The sequence below is a fragment of the Nanorana parkeri genome, unplaced genomic scaffold (assembly GCF_000935625.1).
Source record: "Nanorana parkeri isolate BGI_ZX_2015 unplaced genomic scaffold, ASM93562v1 scaffold635, whole genome shotgun sequence".
Lineage (NCBI taxonomy): Eukaryota > Metazoa > Chordata > Amphibia > Anura > Dicroglossidae > Nanorana > Nanorana parkeri.
The window spans coordinates 114,559-120,410 of record NW_017306903.1 but is presented as its reverse complement, the minus strand read 5'-3'; positions in this window follow the sequence as shown (position 1 = coordinate 120,410).

Sequence of the window (5,852 nt, the reverse complement as noted above, 5' to 3'; positions counted from 1 at the left end):
TCCTAGGGAGGAATCGTTACACTCTTTGGATAATGTCGGAGCATTACAGCTCTATGTTGACACCACTTCCTCTTTCAGACAGTCGTATTGGACAGAGAGACTGCTGCTTCCACACAGACAGCAAGAACAAGGTTCATTTTCTAGAGCATATTGGCAATGAACAGGCTTTTAAAATGAACAGCAAGACTTCAAACACCTTTGTTTTGATCCACCTGTAATTTAAACTGAAAATTGGTTTTGAATAACAACAAACTTTTATCAAATGTTTTTCTGCATGATTTATGATCTGTGCATTGTGGTGCACTGTAGTGGAGGTGTATTTGTGTTTACTGTATATGTGCACTGGGATGCTTTTCAGAATGAATGGCAATGCAACTCAGCGCACATACTGTATACCGCAGGTGGGCAGGTGTGGAGCCTGCAGGACAAGCAGCGGCGTTCTTTGCATCCAGTGGTGCTATAAAATAAATTGTGTATAGGGAGGTACATAGAATGAATGATGGGTAAGTCAGTCACTCTTTATGGAGTGACCACATAGAAGGAGGTAGGAGGAAAGACCTCCTGTGCTTGACTGTATACTGAACTTAGGTGCCCATCAATGACTGACAGTGGTCACTTCACTTTAATACCCTCCTGACACACCATTCAGAGGGAAAGTATACCCCACCAGCTCTCCATAGGTTAAAGAGGGACTCTACCTCACAAGTATGATGAGTACACCTTGTATTGTTAAAAACACCTGCCAGGTTTGAGCTGTCCCTGTGCCAATATAAACAGATAGGGGGGAAGGGTGAAATCTAAGGGACATATTTTATTCAGTTTCTGAGAAATATTAAATGTATTAGTCCCTATAAGAGGTCTGTTTCTTTAGAAGCCTTGTATGTACAGCACAAATAATTCAACACTTCGATATCCATTTGCATCATTAAGATTTCTATGTTCTTACCACAAAAAAAGATTTTTTTTTAAAAAGTGTAAGATTGTCAGATAAAGTGAATGCATGGGCACAATCCTTTTCGCAACAAACTGAAATAGAACACTATTGTGTTGTAACAGCAGGAAATCTGCAATACTCTGAATGTCCTTTTGTAACATCCTGCATGGCCTCTTTTCTAAAGCTTTTTTTGTAAGGTTGATCTCAAATGATCTCAAATATTTTCAAAAGGGCTGATTCATACTTCTGCACTTGACTTTTTAGGATATCTTCATCTCTGATAACGCACAACAGCATCATGTTGGAGGCAGTAAGTAATAGTATAGAATACTAATGAAATGAATGCCTATTTGCTTAAATATGCTGAATTACACTTGTAACATAAGAAGAAAGTAGTATTATACATGTGATTGTACAGTACTAATAATACCTACTTCTAAAAATGTGATAGATGATGTACGTTGCATGATATGCCACAAACAATGCACAAAATAAAAAGCAATTATATCAGCTATATCTATAACATGCAGTCTGAATAAATTATGTGGACAACTTGCAGTTTACTTTAAAGTGAACATAGTAAGCTGCAGTAAATTCTTTACACTGAAATGTTTCTGTATCTTTGTTTTCTTTATTTTCTTCTTTATAAGATTAAAGAAAACGTGTGCCCAGGCTATGCACACTAATGTATTTGTACATTTAGAACAAGCAGTTAAAGCACTTTGAAACAAGCTCTCATTTGCCTCTGTAGCTATTGGCATTTTGGATAAATGAATCTTCAAAGTTGACAACAGAAGCAGTGAAATAGTAGCTCTTTTCCTCTTACTTTCTAATGCAGCAGAATCTTGGCAGCCGACACTTGCTTCTAAGCTGTTACACTGAAATCTGACTTTAGAGACTCCGTTGTGATCTTTGAGGATCTTGGCGAATGTGATGTGAGAAAGTTAATTAATTCACAGCACATGCAGCTCGAGAGGTCAGGGATGACTTTTTAAAGCCTTTTTTTTTTACTGCTTGTTAAGAATATGGAAATACTTTACCGTCCATTGTCTGAGCACAGGTACACTTTAAGTTTGTGTTTGTTGGGTTTTTATTGCATAAAATCATTTCATAGACATTCATCCAAACAAATGTCTTTTGTTTGGAATGGTGGGAGATCGGGATAGGCTGTTTTTAATTTGTAGTCCTATTAGTGAGACCTCATTTTGTATTTTTTTCTGACTGCACCTGCAGTTTCTATAGGTTCTTAATAATAGAGGATTACTCACTGTTGTCTCTAGGGAGACAACCTGCACTGGGCTACCCCTGCACTGCAAGGGTTAAGTGCTCTTTTTCATCCAGGTATGAAAATAATAAAGCTTTACTCACCTGAACCTCGCAGCCAGCTGGCAACTATAGTGGTCCTAACGGCCTCGTTTCCTCTCCGCTCCGGCGGTCTAAGGTCCTGTGAGTCATGATGCCAATACACTATATTGGATGTGAGGACTCCGAGGGTCATTCCATTGCTGGAGCACAGGCTGAAGGGACTGGTCTAGGAGTCAGCAAGCTGCAAGGTTCAAGTGAGTACATCTTTGTTATTTTCATTCCTAGACGAAGACAAGCACTTAACTCTTGCAGTGCCCTCTGCAAGGGTTAAGAATATTTGTGCCCAGAGTTTTTCTTTAAAGCTGAACTCCAGCCTTACCCTTTGCCCCACACTTGTAGCAAGTCCTCTCCTGTGTTCCAACGAATTACTCTCAATTCCCTGCAAACTTGCATCACCACAATATAACACTTTGACGCTACAGCAGCTTTCTTGAACCTACCATCATGTCCTGCCTGAATGATTTCAATTATCATCAATCCCCTCTACGACTGATCCAACTCTCATTGGTCAGTCTCACACAGCCATTTTTCACATTGTTATCTTTGCATTTTCTTTAGGGCTGGCATCAATCGCTGTACTGCTGTTCCTGAGCATTGTAGTAAAAAACATATGCCTTTAGATGTGCATGATCCTGATTAGCTGTGCAATCTGCCAATCAGTTGCTTGATTACATTCTATTATAGTGTAATCAAGCAACTAATCAATAGATTGCACAGCCAATAGTATGCAGCACCCAGTAGTCAGCAAGGAGAAGTAGGTGCGTCTCAGGGATGCTGGGGATGTGTTCCAGGGATGTATTCAATAGATGCCTGTGTTTTTGAAACAAGATCCAAGCCATGGTGCTGCGATGTTTACAAAACTCTATTAATACATTTACAGAAGCCTACCATCCACACACATACACACACACACTGAACTCAATCTTATCACAGAGCAAAGATCAACAGAAAGACCGAGTGATTACATTGCTGGGTCTCAAAATTATGTATTTCTTGAAAACCAAGCTGATTAACATTGATTAATGTGTTATTGCATTTTTATTGCAGAGGGAAAGGTATTATATTACACTTAACCTTTTATTCTGTCTTAATCAACTTCAAAACAAAATGGAGAGATTGACAAAAATTCTGAATCTACCAGAAACACCTGATTTTACCATGCATGTTGCCCCAGTCATTCCCATCAAAAAGTAAACTAGGCTTTGATTTTTTTTTTCTTTTTACAGAAATGTTGTTTATGATGTCATGTAAAAAGCAAGGAATAAAAGTTAACATTCAAAAAAAGCACATTCCGTTCTAAGTATCTCTGTAAAAAATAAGTCTGGGCAACTGGACTTGCTGTATTTTTCTTGAAGATGTTTCACTGGACATCCGACCAGCTTTCTCAATTCAGAATGGCTCTCTGGGAATAAATATGATTGGATGTAAATGTTGCTCCAATCCACATAATCTGTTAGTCACAACCAGGTGTTGATTGCATTTGCATCCTCTGAGTCTATGAGGTGTTAATAACCTGCCCAGAGAGAGGTGTTAAAACAGCATTGTATGTGGCAGACAATTGAGAAAGCCGGTCGGATGTCCAGTAAAACGTCTTCAAGAAAAATACAGCAAGTCCAGTTGCCGTGATTTATTGTTTACAGATATACCATGACTTGGATGAATGAGAACCATCACAGACATACAATGCACAGGTTATACATTTATCAATTAAAGAAATCATTAATTTGTCCTAAATTATAAATACAATGCATGAATATAAAGTGTCTCATTTTTAAGATGCTGTGCAGCAATGTCTTCACCACACGTCAATGCCAGCAGAGTCATTCAAAGTATTCACCAAAAGAAGTAGCGCCAGACTGGATACTAAACGAGTAAAAATCTCTTTAACGACTCACAAATAAAAGAAAGCCAACACATTTTGGGTGTCAAAAACACTTCATCAGGGCTTAAGATGTAGTGAGGAACTTGTTTAGATTTGAATAGAGAGAACTTCCTGTATTATTCTGTGTGGGAATGGTGTTACTGGAACAAAGGAGTCAGTACTTAGTAATACAAGCATTGATGACAGTAACAGGCTTTTACTGGTATTACTAGCTGCTGACTCTTTTGTTGCAGTAACACGATTCCCACACAGAATAATATAGGACGCTCTATTCTACTCCAATCAAGTTTCTCAATATCAACTCATTATTAACTTCAGCCTTAAAATGACAACAAAGGCAGCGTTAGAAATTACAATCTACAAACAGATACTTATAGATACTTGCAGACTTTTTTTTCTTTGTCTACTTTATTTTTCTTTTCCTCCCCATTCTTTTTTTTATGGTGGCCATTTTCACTAAGGGTAGATGAATAAATCTCCCTTTCCTTCCTGGAACTCTGGCACATCTGACTAGAACAAGTGACAGGGCACATAATCTCAGAGGAAAAATAATTCCCTTGTCTGAGCTCTCATGACATTTTGCAGTATACAGATGATATTTCTCAGCAATGCTCTACTGATGTCACCTTCCCAGTATGCAGGCTACATCACTAATGCCTAAGAGGACCAGGAAGTGGAAAAAACAGTAATTGTAAGTAAAAGCAAAATCTGTTTGTTTAGCTAATGAATGTTAGCATGTAGAGCTGCATGCTCGTGATATATGATAGCATATCCCAGTGACAGATCCTCTTTCAGGAGACTTTGGTGGTCTACATAGGGGGATGATCGTGATATATGATAGCATATCCCAGTGACAGATCCTCTTTCAGGAGACTTTGGTGGTCTACATAGGGGGCTGATCGTGATATATGATAGCATATCCCAGTGACAGATTCTCTTTCAGGAGACTTTGGTGATCTACTAGACCCCTAATGTCACCTTTGAACCCCAATGAAGCTGACTAAGCATTGATAATGCTTGATCAGCTTCTGTCCCGGCCACAAAATTTGGCTTTAAAACGGGCCAAATCACTTCCACCAAAAAGCGGCCAGGAGTCTGCTTACAGGTCTCTGCTGCCATGGATGTAGTACTTATGGCAGCAAAAGGGTTAACAAAGATATAGTCACCTGAACCTCTGCTGCTAGACCGGTCCCTTCACCCCTCTTCTTTAACAAAGTTTGCCTGGTCTTTGGTTCCCTTACAGAGCTGAATTAAGTTCAGAGTAAGTTCGGATTCTGAAAGAGTTACTGGCCCTCAGAAATGACTCTTAGGGGGTTATTCAATAAAGAGCCGAAGGATCCAGCCGTAGCTTTGGCTGATCCTTCGGCTCTCTTCGGCCGCCGGAGCCCTTCGGTTGAGGGAGGGACCCTGCATGGACCTAAAATATTGGGTATTTGGCCTATGTGACATTATGCTTTTACAATGTGTGAAACTGATTTATTTGAATGCTGTTTACTTTTCATCTTTTGCTTTGTTAAGTAGACATCATGCAGTTTGGAAAGAATTTGTTCGGTAGCACTTTACAGTCCATTCACACTTGCCAGCAGTTAAACACATAAGTGTTACCAGTGGTGGACCTAAGGAGCAATGGGCCCTGGTGCAAGATTTTTTCTCGCCCCCCCCCCCCCCCCA